Source organism: Polistes dominula, unplaced genomic scaffold (genome assembly GCF_049000335.1).
Source record: "Polistes dominula isolate Pdom_NZ unplaced genomic scaffold, Pdom_raw_medaka contig_82, whole genome shotgun sequence".
Lineage (NCBI taxonomy): Eukaryota > Metazoa > Arthropoda > Insecta > Hymenoptera > Vespidae > Polistes > Polistes dominula.
In genome coordinates, this window is record NW_028301046.1 from 4895687 (window position 1) to 4914849 (window position 19163).

The window sequence follows — 19163 nt, forward strand, 5'->3', positions numbered from 1 at the left end:
TAATAGGTAGCGCAACACGTACATATATATATATATATATATATATATATATATATATATATATATATATATATATATATAAGCACTTGTATAGATATAGTTGTGTACTATGTATTTCCTGAGATCATTAGAGAACGGTGAAAGCTTAGAATTTCGTGTGTGAGATAGCTCGTTTCGTTTCGTTCTCGCATAATGTACATAGTATCTATGGATGCTGATAATTATAGTTGTTAACTATAAAACGACGAATTGAAATGAATCTTATTTCATAATTTATCTCAAGATAAATATGTTTATGAAATGTTCATTGATACGAAGGTAAGAAAAGTATTCGTCTTATAGAGGGAAAAATAGAGATGTTCTGGTGTATTAGTGTTAGTTACCTACGATATATTACGGTTTTACCATCACGCAGGCGCGCTTAAAATCCGTATAAAGGGCGTACTTAGCTTGGAATATATACAAGTAACGAAGTTTACGAGAACTCGTAAGTTCTCGAAGACCGACCTCCTAGTTTCTCGGTAACTCTCGTGGCTTCCATCTTTTTTATTTCTCTCTCTCTCTCTCGCACATCTCTAGCAACACAACGACAGCATTGTGCACGATACACAAAGCAAAAGTGCAGCGAGGTGCAGCGGAACGGCCGATTGGCTACGGCGCTCTATAGTTGAGGTTTTATAGTGCATGCATTTTATATCTCGCTTGCTCTTTCCACGTTTAGACGTGCATTTACCTACATATACACATACACATACCACATAGATACATATGTATATATTTATATATATAAAAAGATATGTAAGTAGTATTCAACATCGTATAAGTATAAACACGCGCGAACGCGTATATAGGTAGATGCATAAATACATACGTGTAGTAAGAATTAAACGCGTATGCGAAGAACGTTTATGTGGAGATACGCGTGCAAGCAAAGTCAACCCAGCTATCTCGTAGCACAATCGTGCAGTCGACTTTTACCTACTAACGTCGAGGTCCGCATAGTCCGCAGTCGATAAGCAGTCCGGTCTTGCATTAGCATCAAGAAGCGTGCGTCGTCCTAAGTGTCACGCTTCTCTCTTTCTTTCTTTTTTTTTTCTTTTTTATATATCTATAAATCTATCTATCTATCTATCTATCTTCCTTTCTCTCGTTGAAAGTTCGATCTCCTTTCATCGTGTTTTCTCTCTCTTTCTCTCTCTCTCTCCCTCTTTCTCTTGGTATTTTTCACGGACACGAATAGGATTCCTTTAGTTGGCCGCGTAAGGTTATACGAGAACACAATTTAACTCGAGGAAAGTAGGATGGATGAACTAATACACATAAGGATTTATATGCATGTATATATATATATATATATTTCTTGTATAAATAAGTTCACGCTATGTATGTACGCGTACACACTTATTTACCACCTGGTGCACCTGTGTGTCTCTTGCTCGTGCTCGGAAATACGTGCAAGGCGAGTCTTGGGACTGCCAACATTGGTAGGAGTCAGTCGGTAGGCCTAATTTTATTCACCGTTAAGTCCCTCGTATCGTATCCATCTCTTTTTTTTTTCTTTCTCTCTCTATCTCTTTTACGCTCACACATAGTCTTTCTCTTTCTCCATATGTGTTTATTAACTGGTTTCCTCTCGACGTTATGTTGTTCTCGCGCGAAAATCGTTTTTGCTTTAACACGAGCTTCATCCTACCTGTCTGTTGCTACTTCGTGCGAAAAATCTCATAAATAAGAGAGAGAGAAAGAGAGAGAGAGAGAGAGATAAGGAGAGGGGTGAAGAGACGAGAGATTGTAAAACGTCGATTAACTTTTTCATCGATAGTTTATTAACGCTTCGTCGAGATATTCTCGCTCGATCGGTAAGATTATACGTTCAGAGTGGGCCAAACAAAGTGCTACGAGTGTTCTTTACACCAAAATCATTAGTACTACCTAGTAGTAATTTTTGTTTTTTATTTATTTAATTAAACATAGTACGAATGTTAGATTTAATTATTTGATAGGAGAAATGATTTTGAATATTGTATTAAAGAGGAAAGAAAAGTTTTTTTTTTTTCTTTTATTCTACATCATTTCGAAATTAATTTAAAAATGATAAAGATTTATGTACCGTTTTATTATTATGATGATTGATTAGGGAAAGTTTTCAAAAAAATGTTTGTTTTATTATATGAAATATATAACTGTGTCGTTTAATTCAATTCAAAATATTAATTTCAATGAATAATTACTTAGAAATTGTTTATCTTATCGTGTAAATAAACTTTTCGAATATATTCAATAAAATATGATAAATTAATTTCTTCGTTCATCAATTCAAAAATTTCATATGAGATTTATTACTTCGTTATCTCGAAAGTATCGTGTACCAATAAAAATAATAATTGCATGGATCTTAGAAAGTAAAGGAAAAATAAACGGTACTCTGAAAGAATCGATTTCTTCGTTGAACGTTACTTACGTTAGTCGTTTCTTGCTCGTATACATATGACAAAACGAGTCGCTTAAACCATTTCATCGTACCTTTTATTCGTCCGTCGTAGTGAATCGTTTTCTAACGGAATCCACCTGGGAAAGTACGAAAAAGCGTACATTTACCGTATTTACGAGCAAATGCTGAAGGGAGATGTCTCAAGAGGAAGCAAAGTCGATCGAACTACTACGACTGCTACTACTACTACTACTACTACTACTACTACTACTACTACTACTACTACTACTACTACTACTACTACTACTACTACTACTACTACTACTACTACTACTACTACTACTACTACTACTACTACTACTACTACTACTACTACTACTACACTATTACATCTACTACACAATCTCAAGCATGCAAGAACTGACTACCTTAAGTATATACACTTACGTTGCAGTGTAAAGAATTTTTTCCTTTTTTTCTTATTTTTCTTTCCTTTTATTTTACTATCGAAAAATAGGAAAAAAGAATGAAAAAAAAAAAAAAAACGTTGAATGAGGTAAAAGAGTTAAATGGGAAAACTTTTCTTCTTCGAGCTTTTCGCAAAGCTCTTTGTTACCTCTTCCGTATGTATTTATGTATATATATGTGTTGGTGTATGTAGATTTTGAGAAAGAAAAGGGTGAATGAGAGTGTAGGGGGGAAAAAAAAAGAGATAGTAGAAAAGTAAAAACAAAACAATAAAAACAAAGAAAAAAAGATAAAAACAAAAGAATGATAGAAACGAATGGTAAGAAAAAAAAAGAAAAGAAAAAAAAAGCGGATGTAATCGTAGTCTCGGGTAGTTTCTGTTTTTTAAAGTCCTCTTCTTCGTTTACGAAATGTGTGTCAAGTCCGAATCGCGTGGATGCGACTCGTTCCACTTTCAGAAAATAAGAGGGTGGGTGGGGGACGGTAGAGGAGGGAGGGCCCTTCACGGAATATCCATTTGAAATTCCCACACGTTTCCTGCGTTCAAAGGCTCCCGCCATCGTCATCTTCTTAACTACTCCTACTGATTGTTCATCTCTTAAACTCCAATGATAATCATTATTTTTATATGAAATTTTTCGAATATATTTTTGTTAAATAAACGGAATAAGGAAAATGTGATGGATAATATTTGTTGATCCGTATCTCTTTATATCTATCTCTCTCTATTAAAATATGTTTTCTTATATCTTTTTGTAACGTGTATTACATATGATTAATCCCTCATATGTGTGTGTATAATGTACGTTAACACATATTCATGGTGTTTTATATTATGCGTATCCATGTGAGTCGTCCTTAACTGCCCCCCTTCCCCCGAACTCCTTTACTTACACGCGTGGAGATGCACGGTCTATTAAAGGAGCATGAGAAGAAGCGAATCGTGTTCCGCGAGAAGCCGCGGGCTAGAAAGTTGCTGCACTGTGTGTTGCACCGTCGACTTTATTGCGTTTGTCGACCGGTGCATATCTCGTTCTGTTAGCTAGCTAGCTAGCTAGCTAACTTAGAGCTGGTTGTTTGAGCTCGAGTTTCGAGTTTTCTTCCAACGGCATTTACTTTAGATAGATCAATCGATTGATCGGTTTATCGATCCTCCACCTCCGCTTTTATTTTTGTTCTGAAAAAAGAAAGAATAAAAAAAAAAAAAACTAAAGCAAAACGTATTTTAAGAGGCAAATGCTTTTCTTCTTTTGTCAGCAACGGTAATCTTTGGAATATTCGATCCGTTATTCCTAGCATTTTTTTTACTTTTACATATTTCTTCACGTTGATTATAATAATGTCGTGGTTTTGTTGGTCCACGGGAGATGTCGTAACGTTCTCATAACCACAAAATAACTCTACTTTTTCTATCGAAGAAAATTGTTTTCTTTTTTCTTTTTCTTCTTCTCTTGAAGAAAATGCGAAAATAAAAAATAATATGCCTCGTAGATTTTATTCGAAATAATTTAATTACACATATTATTATTATTAGTTGTTTTTTTTTCTTCTTGTTTTCTCATTACTCGTTTCAATTATTGGGTGGCACGCTAAGCACCGATCGGTATTAAATAATACTTTCGTGGGATCGTCATCATACTGTAAAGTATAAAACGAACGAACGGCTAGGGGAATTCTAGTAGCTAGGGGAGAAACGCTAGCTTTTCCAATTAGTTCAACATCGATATCGTTCTCCATTGTGATCGCTGGCATATAATTTACATCCTTTCGTTCGACCGACACTCTATCTATCGCATCCCGCACTTACAATTATCGAATTCGCGTCATTTTACGTAATAACTGAATAATACTGAAAGCCCGTATTATTCTCACCGACAAATGCGTATCATCAATTTTGCGATAACGTTACATTTAGTTGCGTTTAAACCATCCATTTACATAATTTTTGTCTCCATATCTCATCCCACCTCTTACGAATTTCTCGTACAATTCCATTTAATGTATTTCATCTTACAAAAATTTCATAATTAGAAAAAGCGATGATATACGTCAAAAAGAAAAGAAAAAAAGGGAACAACCGATGAAAAGAAGGGGGAAAAAAACGATACCTGTGACGTCAAGTAAAGAAGAGTTAATTATTTTTAGAACGTTATGACGTACGTAATGTATTCGTAGATTTCGCGTAATTAAGAATGAAATAAGATCTTGTAGTGTACCAGTTAGCAAGTTCTCTTCCAGTGCAGAAAGTTCACATTCATTCTTTCGACACGACTCAAGGAATCGAATACTGCGATATCTGATAGAGGGAGAGAGAAAGAGAGAGAGAACGGTTTCGATCGTATTAAACTATGTTGCATGGTTAGACGAGAATGAGTCATCCAAGTCATATTCTGACACACGTTCACCGAGTAAACGAGTGGTGGTTTCTCTACCAATCGATTTGCCGCGTTATTTCCGGGCCAAAGTAACCCCCGCCTTAAATCGGAAGGAGACAAGAAACGAGAAACCCTCCATTTGCTTGTTCCTTTTATCGCTTCTCAGTTTTACTTCCAATACTACTTCCATTTCCAGTTTCATTTTAAGTTCCAGTTGCAGTTCCAGTTTCGGTTTCACCTTTAGGCATTCTCTCCCATTACTTACATTCCGGTTTTATATGCGAAGGGCATCGCGAAAAACCTTCGACAATTCGAATTAGATTCTTACCCTTCGTCTACTGGTTTCATACGTTAGAAATTAAACCAATGTTTTATTTGTTTCTTTTTTAAAATACTATTTTTTTTTTTACAAAATATTCTACTTACATTGTACATCGTATAAGAAAATTTTATTATATGAACAGGTTACATGAAAAAAAAAAATAAACGCGTATAAATATATATTTTATCTGCCTTTTAACAAATATTTTGGTTAAAATATTGTACTCCTGATAAATGTCATAAATGTGAAATTTAATTTGCATGTAAAACAGATTTCTTTTAAATAGCTTTTTTACGAGCAAACGATAATGAATGCAACCGTTTATTACAAGTATCACTTGTATGTTTGTATGATCCTTGATATTTTCATGCAATTAACGTTTTGCGTTATTTATAAAAAGTAAAGAGAAATATCGGTAAATAATCTACGGTCGGTAATGAAGGTCGTTCTATGATTAATTGTAGATAAAGAAGTTTTTACGGTAGATAAAATAGAAAACTGTAAAAGCTTTAAATATGTTTTTTTTAGCTTCATAGATAGCAGCACCATCATTTTTGAAAGTAAAAGGGTTGTTCTTAAGGGGGTATTGCAAAAAGGTTTTTCTTTTTTGAAAATTTATGAAATAAGTTACAAGTGTTATAAAAACATATATCGGAAAAATATAGAAAAAATGCAATAAGAAGTTAGAATCTAGCGGTTCATGGTGAAGGAATGTATTTTAATAAGCGACACGGGTTATTAGCAAAATTCTATGGCTTATCTCTGAACGAGTCGCAGCACCTTCTTAGAGAAGCTGCCAGAATCGAGTGGTTGGTTGAGTGCCTTTAGAAAACTCAGCGACCCTTTTCGTAGGAGCGAGTTTCACAAAGCTGCCTTTTATGATGTCGCTTTCGCTTTCCTTTTGCTTTATGTAAAAAAAAAAAAAAAAAAAAAAAGAAAGAAAGAAAAGAAGCGAGCGAGAGAGAGAGGGAGAGAGAGAGAGAGAAAGAGAGAGAAAGAGAAAGCAAAAAGAAGGGAAAGAAAAGGTAAAAAAAGAATACTCGTCGCAGCGTTGAGTTTCCCGCGTATAAGAACCGCTTGAGACCCCCTCGAAGTCTCTTAATTCGAAATTCAATAGGTCACTTCGAAAGGAAGTTATGATGCCTTTGGCGTTCTACGAAATTTATCGATGCACCGACATGTAAAGTTAAGAATCCTTATTGGCTAGACGCGATTATATCGATTAAATCTTTTAGAAGAACAAAGCTAATCGACTGAACTCGCAAAAACGACCTTACCGAAAGATCGAAGACGTACGAATGGCTGTGCTTTTTGTATAATCTTATTAAAGTATCGTTTTGTCTTCAATGAAATGGGGAGGATAGGTTTATGCATTTTTAAATTCGAAAAAATACAGCAATCTTATTTCCTTCCTAAAGAATAAAATATTTGTAGAAAATAGAGAAAAATAAAGATGATCTCATTTTTGGAAGTACGTTAATATTTATACGTGTACGTATGTGTGTATTCGTACATGTATCCATACATATACGCGTGATTTGTTGTATAAGAGTTTAAAATCCGAGCGAAACGTCTTCGAGTCCCAATATCCAAGTCGAGGCACGTGCGGACCATCTGCATCCCCTAGGACTCATCGTATTCTCTCGTCGGGGTATGTTCATATACCCTTAGGGATGATATATATTGTCTGTGGGTCGTAATACGTCGTTATATCCCTTTTTCCTTGCGGCTATCTCGTTCGAGGAAAATCACCCAACGGCATGGCGTAGAGTAGCGTGAAAATTTGCTTTTCCTATATATACATATACGTACGAAGATATACACATGTATGTATAAAAATTGGTTCGATTATCTTCTACCGAAAAAGTCATCGTAATAAAACGTTTTTTCTACTTTTTGACTTAAGGGATAATATTTATCATTAAAAATTATGTTGAGTATGAAATATGGTAAGTGCAAGGTAAAATTCGTTTAAAGAACTTTAGTATACAAACAGTTTCAACAACATTCACTAATTTTTCTATTAGAAAAGTCAGTTTATAGAAAAGTAAAAAATCTGGCATCGAAAACAATGTTGTTTCGCGTTCACCGAGATTTCTCTTTTAATTTTTGACCTAGTATAAAAAAAAAAAAACTATATATATTTCGCAGTTTTACAAAGAATTACCTTTCGAAAGACATGAATTATTTGAAAATTATTATTACAGGCAGCAGTAGTTGATTGCTATATCTACGATGTTTCTACCATTTGATGTACAAGTGTACTACGTGCACGTGCACATGCATGTGTATATGTATATGAATTCTAAGTATGTATTTAGTATAATCAAGTAGAAGAGAATTATGAGAGTCTCGAAGCGTTTAACAGTACACCAACCGTTCGGTTAGTTTCATCTTAAAATTGCATATCAGACATGTTAATAATTTTCCCAATGGAATTCATCCTTTCGTTAGATACTCAAATTTTGTTAATTCTCTTTCTTTTCTTCGTAGAAGAACATTCTTTTCGTTGTTGTAAAAATATTCAAAAATATATTCTTACCACCGTTTTAGGGATGAAAGAACGAAAAAAAACGAACGTTGAAGTTTTTTTCGTAATTTTTTTTTTTTTTTTAATTTGTTTTCCATCATACTCTCATGTAGAAAAGAAAGAAAATATTTGAAAAAATTGTGAGCGAGAAATTCGCGAAATATCTAGGTGAACAAATTTCTTTTATTTTTTAAACAGTCGTTTTCTCCCGCGTACAGAGCGCCACGTTACTGCCGCGTTCATGTGCATCGGCGCGTGCACATAGGAAGAAATAAAATGAACAAAAATAAGCAAGTTTCGTAACGGTATCACAACGATAGTTGGTAGATACGTAGCGGTGTATAGCCTGCTGCCTGGCATATTCTGGTTAAGGTCTAGAGTCTAGACAGTAGGCAGGTCGATATCTGGCACCTCTACGAAGCCACGACGAGCAATCTTCATCCGTGTGTGTGTGTGTGTCGTCGGGTATCCTAAACGAATGGTGGTGTACCACCAACACATTGACGTTGTTGAAAGTTATATGTGAGAGAGCTCATCATAACCAGGGTGAGAAGCTATTGCTTGTATTTAGCGTCCATGGACCCATGCTTTGGTTAGATCATACTCGAGATACTACTGGAAAATATTGCCATCGAGAGAAAGGGTTTTTTGATAGAACTATTTTTATTTGTCTTTACTTTATTATACGAACATTTTTCAATAACATATTTTTACATTTCTATCATATATTTGATATTGTTTAATTAAACAATTTCATTAATTATATAACACAGATATTTGAATGCTATTCATTGCTAAATACAATTGAATTATTTAAAATATTTCACTGATATTATATTAATATTGTATAATACAATTTAAATATTGTAGATATTATGGTAATACTCGATGTTGTGTTTGTAAAATTAATTACGTCAAAAAGGATTTGTACATTTCTCGTACGTATCATTATCGATTTTCATTCATCAAAAATTCTATCATGTATAAAAGACAGTTATACATATTTTACTTGGATTTAAAAATATTCAAATTATAAGCTTATGTATCTATTCATCGTTTACGCAATATTCCTTTCATGAAATATAATGAGACAAGCGTTGCATCATTATTTGCATGAAACTGAAACTTTGTTGAATTCGGTACTGAAATAAGATAGATTATCGGATGTTACGTGAGTCGATTGATGTTAATTGATATTAATCAGAACATGGGAGAGAACACGTGCCAAGGTTAATGTTTTACATAAAAGATACATACGCAAATGTAAATGTATTCATATGTGCAGGACATTTCAGGTTTAAACGATTAAATTTTATCAATATGTTCTATCCAGTAAAAATAGGCCAAAAATTCTATGCACATATGGATGCGTTAACGCTTTATAAAAAATTTTTAAGCAAAACATGATACTAAGAACACAATAGCGTTATATTTTATTGAATTATAATTATCTCCTTTGACATTTATTTAAATACAAATTTTACAATTTTCTAAAAATTAAATTATATTCAAATAAGAAATCATGTCTAATGAATTTTTGATTTTATTAATTGTCTAGTAAATATACACAAACAGATCATAATCTGTGCTCGTAACCATTAGTACGAGCATCTGTCGGAATTTAATGAGTCAACCAGCTGAGACCTACATTCAGACAAATTTTCAACATTTCACGTAACACAGGTTCCGTAGCAGATTGATTTTTGGTGACATTTTGTGTATGCCGCATGGGTCGCATACGTCCCACGTATAAAATAGCGAAAATTTCAAATAGCTCGTACTTAAAGTTCGGAATAGGAGGGATTTATGCGACATATGTGCTAGAACGGACGTAAAAAAGAAATGTCGTTGATGAAATGTATCATCAAAAATACCAGGAAATAAAACGAACTCGTGTTGATGCACTTAGGTGTCATATTTTTCTTATAATTTTTCTTTTACAAAACATTTATGAGTTATATATTTATAAAATATTCTTCTCATATTTCTATATACTGGTGACATTTGATCGTTTCAATCTTGAATAACATGTATACAATATACCCATCGAAAACATCCTCGGTCTTTGGCACCTGCTTCTTCGATTGGTTCACCTTCTTGCATGTGGACATTACGAGAGGAAAAAGAAGAAAAAAAAATGTGCGTTATGTATTTAAGTACGTGATGGCCTTACTGGCCATTATCATCTTGCAGGTTATTTGCCATACTTCAGTCTTTTATTTTCGAATTCTTAATTTAAATTTTACAAGGAAAGTCAAGCCTTATTTCGTTTTATTAAATTCTTAACCCGAATTACTTCAGGAAATGTGTGAGATCATTTTTTTTTCTTTTGAAAATTATTATTTATATATTCGCCGTTATGCACCTAAGTATGTAAGTAATATGATGTATGTATATGTATAAATACGTACTTTGGAAATTGTTATTTATATATTCGCCGTTATGTACATATGTAAAGATATAGAAGTACATACTCGAGGTATAACGGAACGATCCATGAAGATTCTATATGATTGTATATTATAGTTGATGTACATACAAGTTTACATACAAAAACTTTATATACAAGTGTCCTGTAACTTGTGGTACTAAGCGTGCACAAGGGGTAGTTTCTATATGAAAAGCTAACAATAAATTAAAAATGTAGATTATAATTGATACATATGAAGCTTTGTATACGAAAAAAATAGGTTGAAAAATTTGTTGAGTACTTGTGCACTTGTGCACTAAGCTTGCAATCCTGGAAATTAAAAATCTTGTTTAACAAGCAAAAGAGATATTCTAACAATGTTTGTAAATAAATATATTAAGAAAGAAAGAAAAATGCTCACAATGAAATATCTGAGAGAAAAATAATAAAATCCGTTCGTCGAGTTGCAACGAGATCAAGGGCACGTGTATAATTTTTCAATCTGTTTATCTCAAAAATAAACAACTTTTTATATGAACATGATTCTACGTAGTTTTTTTTCATGTAGAATCACTTTATTCACGTTTGTAGAACCATTAGTTACAGGACACTCTGTAGATTTTATCGATCGAACGAAATTCGAATTTATCAACCGAGAAATTGACAAGTTAAATCCAGAAATAAAATAAGAGAGAGAGAGAGAGAGAGATAAATTTTATGATCAAAAAGATACTATACGTAATTTCTTTTATTAAAAATAAGATTTTCTAAATAATCGATAACTCAGATCGAGTTACAAATTTATTGCCAAATTACTATATATTACCGGAGTTATTTCGTTAATGGTGTGCTCATACATAAAGAAGTAGGTGTATTAGGTATGTTCGAACATCGGTTGTCCCTTTTTTTAGCTGTTTCACGCATGACTCGCCGTCGTACGTCGATACGCGTGGTCAGGATCAATTTCGTGGTTGCTAGAGACGGTGGTAAAAGAGGGGTAGAAAGAGAAAGAAGGGGAGGAGGTGGAAGGGGAGGAGGAGATGGAAATGCTGGTGGAAAAGGACGGAACCCTTTGCCTAGAGGCAAGATTAACGCTTCCAAGCGACTTGACTCCGCTCGATTGGTCTGCGCGCGCGGAAGGTGAGGAGAACGGAACCGGAAGTATCCTATCGTCCGGATAATATCGCACGCTCCACTAATTGAGTCACTTTTTTATTAATTAGATCAATAACACTTACAATTAATTATATTTTCTACGATCTTTCTTTCTTTCCTTTTCCGAAATATTTTTTTTACTTTGTTTTCACACACACACACACACACATATATATATATATATATACACGATATCGTCACGTTCGTGGTAGGTGTTGTGGATGAGAAAGTTATGTAATTTAAAATAAATTTTCATTAATTATTGTTGGAGAAAAAAGCTTCGTGAGGTAGATAACGTAATTTGTGGTCAACGCAAATATTTTGATCGTTATTTATTAAATAACTAAAAATGGTCTTCGTTAAAGTCTATCGAGTTCGTGCCTGGTACAAAATACCAATGCACGTGCCTTTTCTGCAAAAGGTTAACATTGGTTATCAATGAAAGTTTCCGATGATTTTAGTTAGAATATAAAACATTTATTTATGACGTCAAGATTTAAGGCGAAGTTTAGAGGGGCGTATATCAAATGATGATACCAACTTCCTCCCATTCTACTAATTTCGATTCGATAATTAATCGTCATAGTTTCTACCTCTAATAAGCATCGTGTATATATTTATACATGTGTGTATGTATGTTTGTGTGTATCTACTTAAGCATGTATGTGCTGATTACAAGAACACGTTACGTCGTTGGGTTGTCACGAGTTTAACTGGATGCAAGCCTAATGCCTACTCGAATCAACTGTCGCTACTCACGAGGATGATCTTCCTCCTTCTTCTCCTCCTCCTCCTTTCATTCATCGCAATTACGGCAATCAAATATGTCTTGTTATCTCATTCTCTCATTATAATTAATAATCATTATAATTGTAATAATAATTAGAACAATAATAATAATAACAATAACAATTAATATAAATATTATATATATTAATTTATATATATTAATAATAATATAAAAAAATATAAAATATAATTAATATAAAATCATAGTAATAGAAATAATAACAAAATTTTTAATAACGATAACAGTGATATTTCGTTTAATCTCGATTCTCCGTCCGTTATAAGGACAAAAGCAGGAAACGTTCCTTTCGTCTCGTTAGCATTTTTTTCTGTAAAAATGTTTTACGATTGAAAATTCTACCTCATGAAGTAGAAAAGTAATGATCTGTTCATAGAACTCTCGGATTGTTTGTTCACTGATTTAATAGATTCCAGAGTATGGGATTTAATTAGTAAACTTTTTTTCGTTATTATAATCAAAGTTCTAAAGAATGAAACTATATTTTTCGTAATACCTAGTACTCCTATAAATTCGAATAATACTCAAAAGGAATGTTTACATATAATAAATGTATACGTTGAAACGCGAAACTTTAGACTATATTACTCCCATCCTCATAATTTCTCATAACTTTATGCGTAGGTAGAAAAAAAGGAAGCCATTCCCCGTTGAGTATCGCTTCCTCTGAAGGGAATCAATTTAAAACAATATACGCGTCTGAAGGAAATTTACAGTATTACGGTGCAGCGACCTTGGGAGTGACCCTCCTTCGTTACGCCAGCATCCGCTTAATCGCTCTTTTAATTGCCTCGCGTTCGCGATTCTAGTAGCGCGTGAAAGGGTGCTCGAGTCGCACACTCGAAAGAGAACATGGAAACGGTAAAAGGTGCTAGAAGAATCTTGAATGCCGTTCGTATTTACATTAATTATATTCTTTTATTATTATTGTTATTATTGATGTTATTATTATCATTATTTGTATTCGTTGGTTACTTCATTTTCAATAGAGAAATCGACAAAAGAAAAGAAAAGAAAAGGAAAATGGGAACGTAGAAAGACGTTTTAAAAGTGCGCGCTTTTACGGAGTAGGGATTAGACACGTGACGATTGGTGGGGGAAGAAAACAAACCAGCGAGTGAGCGATCGAGCAGACTCGGGATGAGCAGTTAGTTCAAAGTTCAATCCCACGATGGCGCTACGATCGGCGCTCGGTGCACACGCGAGCGACAGCGCGGGAGTGGTCAGTATAGTTTGGGATTCGGTACCGCGTGTCTCGATTTTTACGGAGCAACCTACCGTTCTCGACAAATTTGTCTCGTTTAATCTTACGTTGAATGAACGGTAGCTTGTATTTCTGGGATTTAAGGGTAGATTGTGTTTCATATATTTAAAAAGAACTTTGAATAAATCCCTCAACCTTTTTTGTTTATCCATGTTTTATTGTGTTAAAAATATCAACAAGATTTAAGTCGTGTGTAAAGTGCATTGAAAGTGTTTTAATTATAAAAGAAATAATTATTATTTTTATGTTTTTTAATTTAGTTCGTCAATGACCGTGTCGCAACGATACACCTGTGATTATTAATTAATTAATTTATTTTGATATTTTAACTAATGAAAGGAGGTTCATCTAACGAGTGGATAAAAATAACTACTGGTGCAGTCAACGAGGGATAAGGTTTTTATGCAGATTATAATTCATTAAAAAAAAAAAAAAAAAATAGTAACGAAAAAAAAAAGAAATAACCGAAAGATCGATCTACTTCGATTCTCGTTTCCTATTGGATTCGTGCGAACTACAAATGGGGGAGAGGAATCCACTTGTTTGATCGGTGGTTGAAAGACGAACGCACCCCGTTCTGTCTCTTTCTAGTTCACAACATTCCCCATTTTGTTTTCTTTTTTTTTCTTTTATTTATGTTACTAATGTAGAACATACGAATTATTTATTTGTTCCTTTTTTATTAAATTCATTTTGTTTTTTAATTATTTTTTTATTTATTTCTACCGACTAGGTCTACTGTCAACATAACCGGTTAAAAATCTATCGACTTTTATAATATAGTAAATAACATACTTATATTTATGGCGCGTGTGCTCATTCGTTAATACAATGATCGAGCACAGAAGCGAGAATCTCAGGCATGGACCTCGTTGAGTGTGAACGATCTTTTTATTTATATTTTTATTTTTATTTTTATTATAATTTATTTTTCTTTTACCTGTTTTATTTTTTTTCTCTTTCCCTATACTATGTATAAGTTTATTTATTTTCTGTCGCTTTCTATAATCCTTTTTTTTTTTTTAATCTTTTTCTTCTTCTACTTCCGCGAACTTAATAGTTGTGAGAAAAAGAAGAAAGATGGAGAGAATAATAAATGATCATAAAGACAGGAAAGATGGTTAATCAGATAAGTTTTTCTTCATTACGAATCTACTTGGGTAAAACTACCACTTGGGTGACTAAATGAACGAGTAGAAAAACAAATAACGGAATGAGAGAATAAAACAGTGATGATGAAAACGTACATTGTATATACTTTGCTCGATTCTTTGTCACAAGATTCTTCATACGTAGTTTGAAAACTTTTAAGGTGTGCATGATGCTTGTATAAGTGGAAAGTTTGTATGTACATGTAGGTATATATATATATAGGATAGACGGTGTAATATAACAACTATTCTAATTAACCTTGCTTCTCGCTTCGATCGACTCGCCTCGTGATAATTACGCGTGTCGAATAATTTGTAGATAGACACTAAAAAAGAAAGAAAGAACAAAAAAATAATATTTCGAGCTGATTACTACTAACCAGCACACGTGGATATATATATGTATATCTTTTCTTTCTTTCTTTTTTTCTTTAGTCTTTCTCTCTCTTTCTTTCTTTTTTCTCCCTCTTGTAAATAAAATCTAATATAAACAATAATCTTTCGAGACCTTCTGAGAGATAGATAAAAATAGTTAAAACGTATGCTTTTATTTATTTAGATAAAGCGTCTAGACACTGTCGAGTAAGATTAGCCACTTTAGTGTTTAGACTTCGAACGAGGCCATCGTTAGTTTTCTTTTTTTTTCTCCTAGTTACTTTTTGTTTTTTTTTGTTTTTTTTTTTTTGGTTTTTTACTCTACAATTAGATCGTAGCCTAAGAGCTCGTTGTTTTGTTTTGGTTTTAAAATGATTCAATTTCACATGTGATAATATTTTTTTTTCTTGTTATTTTACTATCAGTTTACTTTTTCGTTTTCGTTAATTTTTTTTTTTTATATTAAGTAATAGAACAGAATGGATCGTAAAATAATTTACGATTATAATTTAATAAATTATTTTTACCGATTTAATTCAATAAAAAGGAACTCCTGTTCCTTTGAAAGTAGCTAACATTTATGACAATTTTAAATGATAGAATATTTTTACGAATTAAATATTTATATATTTAATTTCATCACAAGTATGAAAAATATTTATGCAAAAATAAACAAGTATGATTTTATAATTATGTGCGAGTTATCAGTGTCCATCGCACAATTTCTACACCCTTTTTGCAATAAAAGTAAAATATCGTTCACGTAAAACATTCTAAGAAAAAAATAAATCGGATAAATTTATCGAGTTATAAATAAATATATAAAAAATAAAATAGTAAAACTGTTAATATATATTTATGTTAGTATCTGGAAACGTTCCAAAGAAAAAAGAAAAATAAAAACTAACGAGTTATTTTGAAACTCGTTGAAAAATGCTCAATTCTTATAAATTTTTTTTATATAATTTTTATTAATAATTTTATTATTAAGTACTTATTATATATTATAATTTATATTTTATAAATTATTATTAATTATTAATTAGATTATATTATATTATAAATAAATATAATAATATTTAATATATGTATATAAATATAATTAAATTATAATATTATTAAAAAAAAAATTATAATATAATATATATAAATATATAATTTATAAATTATAAATTATAATTATAATAATTTTCTATAAAATTATTATACCTAAGTATTGTATTTATTTTTTAAGAATTTTCTCAAGAATCTTTTTCATTTCTGTTAAGAATGACACCCATCATCACCCATCATCATTTATCGTTATTATTCAACTTTATTGAAAAAAAGAAAAAAAACTTAATATTCAATCAAGATCTCGTCTTCTTCTTATCTCCACTTGTCTCAGTCAATCACGTTATTTTTGAAATCCTAAAAAAGGGTTGTATCCTCTTTCCGTCTGACATCGAATCGATTATTCAATGAATGACCGGAAGTGGAAGGACGTGACGATAAATCCTTGGAATCTCATTCACAAATGTGTCCTCGTATTTGATGCGTCCGACTGCAAGGACGTTGCGATACACAAGTTCCTTTTCCAAGAAAATAGTTGTATAATCAACAACAACGAAAAAAAAAAAAATAATAAAAGAGAGAAAATAATACAAGAACGGGGGAAAAGATGCCAATGGACGAAATAATTATCTCAGCGATAGAGTAATAATTAAACGGATGTTCAATTATCGCAAATTTTATTTCAAAACTTCATGGAACGATGGCCGAAGGAAACAGGAAAAGCATTGGGAAGTAGGGGGGATGGGTTCAAAAAATACCAAAAAAAAAAAAGATAAAAACAAAGAAAATATTGATTCGTTTCTTCTTTTTTTTTTATTTATTTATTTTTTTCGTCTTATTTCTGGTTTATCGGCCTTCTTCTTCTTCCCTAATCATTGATCAAAATAAAAGAAAACTTCAGTAAAGAAAGGAAGCAGAAGATCGAGTCTATTTTCCTCAGGCGTGGAAGAGTGCACTTGCACTCTTTCGAGAACATGATCCATGACCCAGTTATGTGAAGATCTTTTTTCATCTCCCTCCCTTCTTCGACTTTGTAGACAGACCGGAATTTTGGCGCATTCAAAGTAACCTCTCTCTCTCTCTCTCTCTCTCTCTCTCTCTCTCTCTCTCTCTCTCTCTCTCTCTCTCTCTTCATATGTCATGTATATATATATATATATATTTTCACAGTTATCTCTATCTAACTATGAAAATCTTTTGAATATTTCTCCCTGTGTGTGTTTGCATGAAATAAGAAAAATTCATGATATCCATTTTGTTTTCCTTTTTATTTTATTGATTTCCTAATATAAAAAATAATAGCATCGGAAAAAGAAATTTTAAAAATGTTTATTTAAATAATAATATATGCATAATTTATAAATATATTTATATATTTACCATTATATTGGTAATATATAAAATATAAAATATATATAAATTATATATAAATATTAATTAATTAATAATACATTCCAATAATTTAAAATATATAATTAAAATATAAATATAAAATACACCATTACCATTATTAATATACTATTATTTATATATTATATAATATTCTATATATATAATTATATTTATAATTAATATTAATTTATAATAATAATAATATAATATATAATAAAAAATAATGTATAATATAATAATAATATATTTATTAAATTTTATACTTATTGAATTTACATTAGAATTATTTTATATAAAACATTTGATATATTTATTTTTGTTTTGTATTTTTATTTGTTTATTTTTCAGAAAAAATAATCAATGCAGATTGAAAATGGAAATTTTTATTACAAATTACAAACATAAAGATTACATCAAAATGTTCAATCAGTATCGGTTTGTTTATGGATTACATAAAATAAATATTTTCTAAGTTGTGTATATCATTTGCAGACGCTGCAATGCGGTCATGCATAAACAACGTATTCGTCCTTGTTCCGCATGCGGTGTTATACGAAAAAAAAATTCGCGACTTACTTTTCTAAGCTTCCTTTGGTAAAAGTACGTTCGAGAAAAAGACTCGTCTTTCTTCTTGTATCTAAAAAGAAAAGGCCGTCTACCTTTTTCTTTTAATTTCTCTCTCACGCTATCTTCTGAACTTTCTTTCTTCAGTGTTTTATAAATGAAATACTTTATTCACCTTTCAGTCAGTCGCCATCGTTGCCATAGCTTTTGAAAGGACACAAGACGGGTTATTCATCTTTTTTCCTTTTTTTTCTTATATCTTCATTGGAATGTCTTATTTACGTGATGAACGTTTGAAAAAAAAGTCTTGTAAAAATGTACACGCGAAGATACTAAATTTAGTATAGTGAGATAAAATGTTAAATCATACGATGTAATATTGAATTTTAAAAAACCATTTCCGATAATCGTAAAAACGGGAAGTAAGGGAAAGTAGAAAAAAGGAAATAAATTTATGGACAATTTTTTACGAAGTAACAGAGCTTTTTTTCTGTTTTATTTTTATTAAAAAATATTTCAATCCGTTTTAATCCACGCTTTTATTATTAGAAACGGATGAATAATATTTTATCGATAATATTGCTACTGATTATAAACAAGGAAACAATGTAATTTAGTTGATCGATATTTTTTATTACATTTATTCGATATCATTCGAATTCTTTAGAATTAAAATTTTTCTTTTAATCCAATTATTGATACTTCTGTATATGTATGTGTGTTTCTATTTGTTTGCAATATCAAGTAAAAAAAATATAATATTTAACTAGCTCTCGTATCTTTACTATCTTATTTTTTACCTCCATTTTTATTTGATTGTTTTTATTTTATTATTCATAATATAATATTCGAACAATAAAAAGAT

The 19163-nt window shown here is 31.5% G+C and overlaps 1 protein-coding gene across 8 annotated transcripts in view; it reads left to right on the top strand.

The window, feature by feature from the left end:
- The window catches only part of LOC107074577 (rap guanine nucleotide exchange factor 2), a 146352-nt gene that overhangs the window by 48497 nt on the left and 78692 nt on the right, over nucleotides 1-19163 (top strand). For 2 of the 8 annotated variants that reach the window (XM_015336125.2, XM_015336128.2), the window contains exon 1: nucleotides 13741-14159. The exons of 3 other annotated variants lie outside the window; for them this stretch is intronic. The gene's annotated coding sequence lies outside the window, so the exon portion shown is untranslated. Of the gene's footprint in view, nucleotides 1-13740; nucleotides 14160-19163 lie in introns of those variants that run through there. 3 more of the 8 variants (XM_015336129.2, XM_015336123.2, XM_089175147.1) reach the window with 3 other exon arrangements.